The sequence below is a fragment of the Biomphalaria glabrata genome, chromosome 10 (assembly GCF_947242115.1).
Source record: "Biomphalaria glabrata chromosome 10, xgBioGlab47.1, whole genome shotgun sequence".
Taxonomy (NCBI): Eukaryota; Metazoa; Mollusca; class Gastropoda; family Planorbidae; genus Biomphalaria; species Biomphalaria glabrata.
The window spans coordinates 4,547,814-4,560,176 of record NC_074720.1 but is presented as its reverse complement, the minus strand read 5'-3'; the positions used below and the strand labels follow the sequence as shown (position 1 = coordinate 4,560,176).

At 40.7% G+C, this 12,363-nt stretch overlaps 1 protein-coding gene across 7 annotated transcripts in view; it reads left to right on the top strand.

Moving 5' to 3' along the window:
• The window catches only part of LOC106061695 (uncharacterized), a 305,818-nt gene that overhangs the window by 131,601 nt on the left and 161,854 nt on the right, over positions 1-12,363 (top strand). The gene's annotated exons all lie outside the window — the stretch shown is intronic.

The following is a 12,363-nucleotide window of genomic DNA, read 5'->3' as shown; positions in this document are numbered from 1 at the left end:
TTGCATCAAATCACAAGTGCTACACGGAGGCGCGGTGGCTAAGTGGTAAAGCTCTTGGCTTCTGAACCAGTGGGTACCGGGTTCGAATCCTGGTGAAGACTGGGGAATTTTTATTTCGGGATCTCCAGCGCGCCTCCGAATGGGAAGAGTAGAAGCTGTTGGTTTTGTGCTGGCCACATGACACCCTCGTTTACCGGGAGCAACAGAAACAGATGACCTTTACATCATCTGCCCTATAGATCACAAGGTCTGAAAGTGGGAATTTTTTTTTTTCAAATGCTACAATGACAGTCTAATTTATGAAGCCGAAATTAACTATTAAACAATCTAACGAGTTAACCTTATTTATTTTATTTAACCACCAAACACTAGTGCTACAAGTTTTTTAAAATTAATATTAGTGTGGGAGTACTTAGTGTGGGAGTACTTGATTGCTGTGCCAAACTATCAGTTTATTATGTAGCGGATATATATAAATAGCTAATTGGATAGCTAGCACCGTACAATCTCATTTCTAGTTTTTTTCGGGTGAAACACACAAACTAATTTGTAGTATTTAGTTGGCAAATTATTTTTTTTTTTAATATAGCGCCCTTGACATAGTTTGGAATCATGGGTTCGAATCCTACCGCCACCTAAATTGGTTTACACACCTTTCTTAAAACAAAACAAAAAAAAATTATTAAGCACACATATATTCAATGAAAGGATTATAAATTGAGAAGGTTCAAAATGGTGCGTAAAACAGGGGGAAATGCGCGTTCAGAACCTGGCATGCTGAACAAAAGAGTGTATGAAAAGATTTAAAAAAAACAACAGAAAAAGACAAATTATAGTAATTTATTTTTGCGCCACGTTCCAACATAATTGTTTTAATTTCATGTCTGCATTGCAACTTACAACTTGGATTAATTGGCAGAATACTTCCTGACCTTGAGGCTAGAGTTATAAAATAAAGGGAAGGGGGAGGTTAGAGTTTTAAAAAAAAAAAGTTGAAACGTGGGATGGGGTGGACATTGAGGGTTGACATCTTAATTTCAGAACTGCAATTAATTATATTTTTTTTTCCTTGCCAGTAATTGGAAAAATATTGCTAGAATCCCCGACAGGAGTTAAAGCTGGCCCGGTTCCCCAGGGACATCCTAATTCGTGCTCTCACTTTTCCCTCGTGGCCCGATCTTGAAGAGATGCTCTCGTGGAACTTTGCAGCCCATTTGGTGTTCAAAAGACTAGCAGGAAAATATAGGGTGAAAAAAAGGATGCAGAAAACCTTTTGATATGGTCGCACCATAGACCTATCCAAATAGTACAACTCCAGTCTTCTCCCCTGTTTGCATATGACCAATAAGAAGGGGGAGATTAATATATTACAATACATTAATTATTTTTTGTTGTTGTTGCGTTTTAAGGACGATCGAGACGACAGTCCAGAGCGCATACTGCCCGGCCAGGAAGACATTTGTAATGAACCCTAAAGATGCAATGGAGGATTTCTATTTGACTCAACGACTAATTGATTGGAAAATAAAAAATGGCGCTGGACCAAAAAAAAAAAAAGAGTTTCGCATCACTTTTATATGAGACAATGAGATTCACACAATGATTTCAAAAATCAAAATTATGCAAAATACAAATACCACAATGAATCTTTAAATTTAATTTATATATAAACACACTTTTTACATAACAGGAGTATACATTATTTCACGTATCACATAGTTATATATACATATATACAAATCTCCGACACATAATTTCAATATGATCTCACTCTGCTGACATCCGAAACGGAGCCATCTAAAAGACCTTGGGTCACGATCACGCAAGGAGCCTCAAGTCTTATTTTTGGCTGAAAAAAAAAAAGTGACCCTGACCTTTATGTTTGACTCTGCAAATCTTGTAGTGATGATTTGGTGCTAAAGTCTTCAGTTCAAATCGTTAAAGAACAAATGTTTGCGTGCCTCATTTAGTGCAGGGTGGACAGGGAGACCACCCAATTTAGTTAGCAGATATGTATTTGTATGTAATACCAGCTCATTAGTAATGCAAAGTCCTTAGTGTTCAGTAATTAGATTTAGAAATTTGAACTTGCGGAGAAAATAACATGAGGAGCACAAATTTAGTAAAATCGATATTCTCCAGACAGGCTCGCAGTTTGTAAACCCCAACTTGATTCAGAAAGGATGCAACTCATGAACGGCTTATTGTGTATGTTTATACTTATGCTGTCGTCAGGACTGGCGTGATTGACACGCCTGGCTCCGCCCCCAGTCAGCGCACCTTAGGTTACCTTCGTCATTACATCAGCCACGCCCCACATTTGAACGTCGAGACCATAATAACTGCAGACCACGAGCCCGTTTCCTGGACCGTTGGTGCAAGTGCTCCGGGGGTGGGGGGGGGGGGGAGAGGTTAATTGGACAAACACCAACAGTGAGTGGTAGGTAAAGAACAACATCGGGAAGTGGAGGGGGGGGGAGGGCAAAGGAGGCCCCTTGTGAATGGACTAGTGGGACCCATACTTTCCCCAATCCTCCGCTGATGACAACGGAAACCACTGGACGCATACAGAACTCATTATTACTGACGTTGTGATGTGGAGTGGGGGGAGATTACCTTGTGTGGGACTTCAGTAAATAAAATGCTTGCGCTGCAAGTACTCACCAGGATAAATAAAAATAATAAATAAAAAAAAATGCGGTTGTTAGAAGCGTAATTAAAGATTTTCTCTCTTCGTGTGCGGTCCGGTGCTTTATGAATATTCATGAGGCTTGGCTAAACACGTGACCTCCCGTTGCAGTACAATAACGGAAAGAGAAGAAGAGGAGAGAGAGAGGGTAGGGAGAGAGAGAGAGAGAGGGGGGAAGAAAACATGGATAGACCACGTGAATAGGAAAACATGACCGTCAAAACAGCGGCGTATGCAAATGAGGGTCCTTCACAATAGCCCTCGCTACGGCGACTGCTTCTCCTCGCAAACATTGATTCACTTTCGTTTTAATTGATTTGGTATTATCCCCGATCGTACTATAAATAAGTTTTAGGGAAGTTCCGATAGAAGCTTCCGCAGGACGAGGGAAAGAAAAAAAAAAGCCTTTAATGTTGCATCGATCACTCTTTAAAGGATGTGGCAGGAGACGAGAGGAAAGAAGTGGCGGGGGTATGGAGGGGGGGGGGGCGGCTGCTTTTGATTAAAGGGGGGCCGATGTTAGCTTTTCATGCACCAGACCTGCTGTGTACTCTTAGTGCACGGGGCACCCGGTGTTTGCTTAAACCTGGCCCCGTCTGCACCAAAGTCTCGATCAAGGGGAAACGCAGATAGCTACTTACTGGCCAACAGTTCGGACTGAATGCCGCGGACGTTCAGCAGACGACATAAGTACACTTCGTTTGATGTTTTTTGTTTTCCTTATGCGCTAATAATTTCTAAAGATATTTCCTTGGCATCGCTGCTACTTGACATTAAGAACCTTTCAGCATCCTTGTGAGATAATACATTTTAAGTCACTCGGTCATTACAAAAAAAAAAAAAAAAAAAAAAAATTCTCATTCAGACCTTGCTACCTATGGGCCAGATGATGTTTAAGTCATCTATTTCAGTGGCCAATGGTTAACGAGCAGAGTGTCATGTGGCCACCACAACGACCAACCGCCTTGACTTTCCCCGACTCAAGTCAAGTACCCATTAGAGTTTGGTGGACTCACGGGCGCCCTAGAAATCCCGAAATACAAAATTCCAGTCTTCACCGAGATTCGAACCCAGGACCCCAGGTTCGAAATTCAAGCGCTTAAACCCTCATCCACTGCCCCCCCCCCCCGGTCATTAACATTCTATCCATGTCAGTAAATGAGTCTGCTATATACATTACATGTACAAATATTTTCATTACCAACGTAAGAAATACAGACAGGTAGACCATAGTTTCAAATTTAAAAACACAACATGATTTTCTTTTATATATTGAATCTCATATTTTTCAAATATCAGTTTTCCCTCTTTTAACTTTCCACTGAAATCTCAACACATGATCTAATGAGAGACAACTTAGAATCCAAACAAGAGATGCGTTTTGTCTAGGATTCTTTTATCATCAGAAATCTATCTAAATAATACTGTCTCAACCACAACCTCCTGCGACAGTTGATAAAAAGCTAATAGCGATACTGTATTCACTGTTCACCTAAGTTCTCTTTGATTTTTTTGTCTTGCTTCCAACTCCGGGAACCATTAAATAACGGTTTTCTTAGTTTCCCGCGCTTTGTCATTATCCACTGCTGTCGTCTGCGACCTACTTTTACGTTATATTTAACTACGAAACCACTTCCTGTTATGCGTACGTTTTTTTGTTTAAATTTAAAATACAGGGGATCATGGGATGTCAATTATCTTCAGGGCCTTCTGGTTTGGTCTATCACTGGCTGTCTTAGATGGTAAAGCGGGCAAATTACACTAACTTATTTGATGGGTATATTGCTCAGGGATGTGAGTCAGGAGGTTTGAGAAATGTTTTACTTAGATAAGCAATTAGGCTTTGCAAGATTCGAACTATAACCTACAGTGTACATTCATTCGTTCGTCAGCTAACGTGGTTAAAGTCTTACTATTCACTATCTCAGACCAAATTAACAGACTCGGGTGGGGGGGAGGGGGGAAGGGAAATCAAAACACTGCGTGGTGACAATCTGTATAGTGATAAATTGTTTGGTGATACAATGTGTGGTGAAGAAATGTGTAATGATAAATTGAGTGGCGATGAAGTGTGTTGTAATGAGTTGTAAGAAATTATGTGGGGATGAATGTGTGGAGATGATGTGTGGTGATAACTTGCGTGGGAATGAGTTGTGAGGGGATAACGTGGGGTGACGAGTCGTGTGGTGATGAATTGAGTGGCGATGACGTGTGGTGATAGCTTGAATGTGGACTATAGTCTGTGTGGGGTGAATTGTGCGGTGATACGTTTGTGGTGATAAATGTGTGTGCTGGGTGCCGGACTGTGTAGAGATGAAATTCGAGGGGGAGTTAATCGTGTGGTGATAACCTGTTTAAGTCATCCTTTACAGTGGAGTTAAATTGATTAGGACTAAATCGTTGGACCAAATTGTTGGACCAAATTGTACACATTCAGATTTTGTCATCATAATAAATTGTGAGTGACCTATTTTTTTTTCAATTCAAATCCACAACTTATGTTATAGATCACAGAGACTTGTGTCATAAAACTAGATGACAGTCATTTTTAAAACCCACATCTCCCAAGCATCTGTCTGCCTCCAAGCACCTCACACATTCTCTGGTCTTCTAGAGCTTTCCAGTCTTTTCGAAGGGGTCGGTGGGCGGGGCTTCCACATGCGTATTATCGGTTGTAAACTTCCCAAGCACGTCGGATATCACATTATGATATCTTATGAACCTATCATTAGGCTGTTCGCCGTGCCCGTCGCGAGCACGTAATCGTCGCTGATTGCCTCTAATGGGGAACAACAGAACACGTCATTAGAAGTTGGCACCAGAAAAAGTTTATGGACAAAGTTCAAGGTCATGCAGGTATGAGCGTGGTTATCGAAAATACATCGCTATCTGTTCTCTTTTAGATCGTTAGGTTTGTAGGGCATAATTGCATCAAGTGGTGACTAAGAGAAACACGTGTTGTTGTTTTGTGTCTCAAAATAGGTATTAGGGAGTCTGAATATCATTTTAAAGTTGTTAAGTTCAAGTCTCATCTAATGGGCGTCTTTGCCACTATGCCAGGCCGAGGCTATTGGTGTCTTGACTTAGTCTCAGACGTTTATTCTGAAATGAAGATTAAACCGTCTTAACCCTGCATTATGGCAGGTAAGAGTAACGGTGAGGTTTCGAACCCGAGACCATCGTGGCGATAGACCGAGAGTAAACCACGCAACCTAGCTCATGGCCTGGAATGAACCGTGGAAATCATGTCCTCTCAGTAAAGCGATTGATGGTATCTGACCACTGGCCATTTCTTCAGACGAACGTTCGACAACAATGAACCCATTCACTGTCACAAGGTCTCATTACAGTACCATGCAATTTGCGTCCTTTTCATAATTATGTAATTGCAATATATATATATATATATATATATATATATATATTTATACATATTGATTAAAAATTGGTACATGATCAGAAAGGGTGATAACAAATGACATCTCATCGATAAAAAAAAATCTATTGTAATTTCTATCTCAATGGGATGAAAGACTTTTTAAATGCTAAGCATTCCGTAACAAAAAGTAGTAAATGTCTTTTCCGCTCCTACTAAAACCGGGTTATTTTGCTAGTTCCAATCTCCGAAGAAACTTGGTGCTCACTTCGATGCACTTGTTTCACTCGTCCTCGACTCCGACGCCTCGACCAAGTGATTAGCTCCCTTTGACGTCAAAGTCTTGTCTTACGCTTCGACGACTCCTTAAAAGAAAATAACTTCAATTTGTAGAGATCTCATCTACACAAAGCCCCCCCCCCCCAAAAAAAAAAAATTAATCCTCTGCGCACCCCATCCCAATCCATTCCAATCCCAATCTCGATACACTATCGCCCCTATACCACCCCTATAGCACCCTCAACCTTAAAAAAAAAAAAAGAGAAACTTTGCTCGTAAATTGTTAATGAGTTCTGCTGTAAAAACTTCTCAGCCTATCTAATCTCTCGGTCAACCAGGCCAACAGGACTCATTCATTACGAGAGGACCCGGATGTCGAAGACCAATGGAGTCAAGTGACTGATATCTCGGCAGTCAAGTGACTGATATCGAATCAATCAATGCGCTTTTCATTTGTAGCGACAACAAAATCGCACGCCAACACACAATTAGACGAGAAAAACGAAGAGACGCGAGGAGATCAGAATAAATACAACATGTCCGGCTTTCACTTCCGGTACAAATGAATGTCCGGCGTAATGTTTTTTTTTTTCCCCCTTCTACGTTTTAAGACTATCCCAGCAAGCTCTATAGAGGAAGAGAAATTTGTGTTGGTCATTGACTGACCTCTTAAGTGGACTTAGAGGCTGGAGACAGGGCTAATGGTGAGGAAGACACACGGCCAGGGGCGGAGGTCAATGAACTATTTAAAAAGTATAACTTAGATATGTGACTAGATAATACGAAACGAATGGTATTATTACACCTCCCAAATCCGGAACTACTTTTCAAACTAGAATTACGTGAATAAGAAAACGCTTTCAAAAAATTACTACATCTCCGTTGATATATGTGTTCGGTACGCCTTTCAGCTGGGCTGATGATGTAAATTATGAAGTTTATCTGTTGTCCGACGGTTAACGAGAGTGTCACGTGGCCAGCACAACGATCAGCCACTTTTACTTTCCACGTGTAATGTCAGGTACCCAATTAGAGTTGAATCGACTTGGGGGCGTTCTTAAAATTCAGAAATTCGAAATCCCAGTTTCCATCGAGACTCGAACCAGAGACCCCTTAATCCGGCAGCCAAGCGTTTTACCACTCAGCCACCACATCCAATTTTCTGTGCATTTGTGAGTTAATTGTTTGACATAATTGTGTTCATGCGAAGTGTGACTTTGGTTTTGTTAAACATTAGTTCTGCTGAGTAGTGACTTTTTATCCCCCGTGATTAATGCCAACTTCTGTAATTTAACTTTTCTCTTGCCATTTTTTTACTTCATTTGATCCGTACAGCTTCTGCAATTCAATGTCTCTTAAATACACTATGGCCTCTGAAAATTATCAAAGACAATGGAACACTAAATTTCCTTTACTATCGCTAATGATGATATTCTAAAAATCTTCTTATCTTATATATAATACAGACGTTACTTCAAAAAAAGAAGATGGTTACGTCCTACGAGTCAATGCATCTAGTTATGCATGTTAAACAATGACTTAAATTCTGCCAAGTCACTGGTTTTCCTGGCTGGTTCGGGCAACCCATTCTATGCTCTAATAGCACTAGGGAAGAAGGAGCATTTGTACAAATTTCTAATAGCATATGGAACGAGGAATGTGCCATTAATACAGTGTATTGGTAGGATTCTATTGATACTGATAATCTCAGAGACAAAATAAATGGTGTTCTTATGGAAGTTTGCATTCTCAAAGACATCGTGTCTTGGTTAAGGTTCTATGGACGTGGATAATCTCAAAGACATCCCAGAAAGTGTTATGTTTCGGTCCCCCATTTCTCTAGCTGTCCCTATTTCTGTACAATTTTATAGCGATAGCATCATCTGACTCGTGTTTCAAATAAAACTAATTCGACTTCGTTTTGTTTGTGTGTGTGGGGGTAGGGGAGGTAGTCGGTTTGCTGGGAGAGGGGCAGAACCTCCAAGACTTTACCACGTCAAGTAGAACTCAATCCTAGACGCCTGTGTGTATGTGAGTGCGTGTGCGGCGAGTGGAGGGGGGGGGTGAGTGGGTGAGGAAAAGGCTAATTGATACCCTCCATCTCCATGACTATCACGTGACTGCGGGCGCCCCCTTCCACCACCGCCATCAATAACCTCAACTCACACTACACGCGCGCACGGCGGCTCACACACCAAACAAATATCTGATCGCGGGTACTAACAAACAAATTACGCCCTCCTCCGCCCTCAGACCCTTTCCCATTTCTCCCACCCCATAGATCTGTCTACTGATAGTTTTTGTTGTCTTCAGCGCTGGAGAGCAGCACACCTACCTATATAAACATGACTTTATTACTTTGACATATCCACGTACTACAACATTTTGCACGTAGAAGGGGGAGTAACTATTAAAGTCAGTAGTGCATGCATTTCCCTTTTAAGTCTTAGTAACACATTTTTAATTTTCCTTAAAATTTTACTTAGCTGTTTTTGTCTGACGTGATGTCTGAGGGGGTGTCGCAGAAGAGTGTGGCAGACGATTTGTTGCTGGGTGTGAGTTTATTTGACTTGTACATTTTTTCTTCTTATACATTGGCTTACAATGACATCGATGTTTATCTACAGTTTTTTTCTTTTATATCTTGTCCAGCCAGTAGAATATGTTTTAGGGTCATGTGAAGTCACTTTGGCATTGGGAGTAAATTACGTATTATATGCAGATTTACGTTACATTTTTATGGTTTTCGGCTATTCTTTTAATGTCCTGGTTATTAATGGTTTTTTTTTTTTTTTTTTAATTATCTTTTTGAGCCTCACCACTCAAAAACAGCCCCCCCCCCCCCCCAAAAAAAAAAATGTTTGGATAACTAAATAGGTGGTTGGGTGGTTCACTCTTCATATATAGTCCTGAAGGTCCGAGTTCTAAACCACACCCTTAGTCATCTCATACGAAACAGAAAATGGACAAAACTATTCTTTTTTTTTTTAAAAGATCCAAAACATTTCTTAGTCATGACCAAACAGTTGGATTTCAGGCACACATTTAGGATAGTCCTATATTTTGGTAGCATATATTTATTTAAGTAAGATTCGAACCTTAGACAAACATTTTAGATTTTAGCAAGTCATTTTAGCTGTTAAATTATTCTTGATACTATGTATCAGTGTGTTTACAGACGTAAACATGAACATTTAAATTATACAGAGATCTAGATTTGAGAGTATCTCGTAAGGCCGCATACTCATTGGGCCTTGAGATTTGCTAATTTGCCGATAGAACTCATTTGTAGAGCTTACATCCTGATACTTATCCACTCTAGTTTGAACCTCGTGTTTCTTCGCTAGTTACGGGCTCGTATTTCCACGCTCACGCATAGCCTCGCATTGTCTGCAGCCTCTTTTGCATTCAAACCTCCCCCCCCCTCCCTTTTCTTTTCTTCCACTCACACACACACATACACACACACACACACATACATATCTTTAGCCCTGAATCTCCCAAACCCATCATTTCATAATCTTGCAATGAATTCAATCCGCGTGACGTAATCCACGAAACAGAGCCCACCCCCCACCCCCTCTCCCTGTTGGCTCAACCGCCATGAATATTTATCTTATTGGTGCACGCTCCACGGACATATTTGCTTTTCATAAAGCGGACGTCCTCCAACCTTCCCCCCCCCCCGTATCATTTTTTGTGTGTCTTATTGTATGTCCCAGACTCTCTGTGTGCAAGATGAGGGCATCAAATTTATACAGGGAAGATTTTTATTTGATTTCCGGTTTCTTGTATAGAGAAGAAGAGAAAAAAAAAGAAGGTAGAAGACAGAGGATACACTGTCCCACTGATTGACACGTATCTTTTTAAGGAATAGGTCTTTCTTTTTTGGAATAGACTGTTTTGTTCATCAAACTATCTCCATTTCTATAAATCCACAAAAAATTCCAAAGCTTGACTAACATCAATCTCAACCTTGGCACCTGAGTCGAAGTCTTTTATGGGATGGAACGGCTGCCATTCAGCGTGGAAAAAAAAACAACTTTAACTGCTGGGAAGGATTTTTCTTAGCAGACGATGAACATGGAGCTCTTCGCTCCTAGGTCTGTTGGAAAGATCCTTAAACGCATTGATAGTTTCTGGGTTTGGGGCATACCAAAATTACGGCTCGTCGGTCCCTCGAGCATCCTCCGTGCTGGAAGGCCAAGGGTTCCAACATTCCCTGTCACATCCTTACATTTCCTATAACACCCTTACATTTCCTTTAATACCCTTACATTTCCTATAATACCCTTACATTTCCTTTAATACCCTTACATTTCCTATAATACCCTTACATTTCCTATAATACCCTTACATTTCCTATAATACCCTTACATTTCCTTTAATACTCTTACATTTTCTTTAATACCCTTACATTTCCTTTAATACCCTTACATTTCCTTTAATACCCTTACATTTCCTATAATACCCTTAAAATTCCTATAATACCCTTACTTTTCCAATAATACCCTTACATTTCCTATACTACCATTTTAATTCCTATCGTATCCTTACATTAAACCACTTAAAGGTATACGAGTACTGGCCAGGTGTCAGCCAGCTACCCCCTCAGTGTTATTTTCTGTAACACTGACCCTCATAATCACCTGACCTTTATCGGTCTTTTCTTTAACATCATAGTTAACTTGCGAAGACATGTCAAATTGAGAAGGGGGGTTGGGGGTCTTAATACAACCGGAATATTATTCTCACACAGTGAGCTCTCGATGAGCCCTGGTGCGATTTTTCGAGTGCTTTTTGCTCTCGGGAGCTGACCACGTGAATATTCTGCCGTCGCGTGGAAAATTTATATTTACGTGAACGAAAAAATGATATACAGATAACATGTTTGTCTGAACCAACGGTTGGGAGGGTGTCGTGTGGTTAATAAAAACAATGTTTAAATGGTATAAAAAATTGATAATAATTAAGGATGTTAATATATCCCGGTAGCGTAGCTAGGGTGGGGGAAGAGGGGGGGGAGAATTTGAAAATCTCCCCCCGTCCCCACATGAGTTGGGCCCCAAAATGAGTGGGGGTTTTTTACATTTAATATTAAAGATTACGCAAAATGCAGGGGCCCCCAAAGAGGTTAAGCCCCCCCCCCTCGGGCACCCAAATGATGGAAAATTCCTAGCTACGCCCCTGATATATCCATTTACCATTTCACTAAATATACGATAAAGTGTTCTATATCGATCAGCCTTTCCTCTCTTTTATTGTCAGGGATGTAGTCTGTCCTTATCTTGTATTATTATTTTACACAATTTTAAAAGTTCGTTATAACATTTAGATCTAAAATGGCCTTTAAAAACTTACCTACGCTGATTGCATAAATAGGGAGTGCAGTTAGACGCCATTTTTGGAATTGTATGCCAATATTTTCTATCCAGTAAGGAGATAGAGATGTGTTAAAAGGGGAGTGGGGGTTAGATCTAATTTGCTGTTCAGCCTACAGCAGAATAAACGCGTCTGAAGTGCTGCATCTTGATAGGGCGCTGAATACCCAGGGAGAGAGTCTGGGCTGTCAAATCTCGCGCGCCTCTCCTGCTCTCGTCTCGCACCTGCGCCCCCCTTTTTATACGTCATCTTCTCGTCAAGCGAGTGTCTCCGAGACTTGGCAGCTAGTGCTCCTCGTGCTCGTCTCTACCCAGCGCGAGACTTTGTTTGCTGTCCTGAGGGGTGATCACGTGACGCTAGTATCATACACATACAGACTTAACTCCTATCTGTGAGAAGGTTTCCGTGCTGCCTCTTCAAAAGCAATTTCTAAAAATGTTGCTAGACTCTGAATTTGAACCCGGCCCTCCAATATGGAAGGCTGGCATGTTGGCAACTGAGCCATTCGTCGTTCAATAAAAAATTTTCAACTAAATCTCTATGCAAGGTTTATCTCCCTTAGCTTTGTACATTTTCTATATATAAACAATATTAAGTTACTACCGATGAACTAATTTCTGAATTATTTTTTTTATCG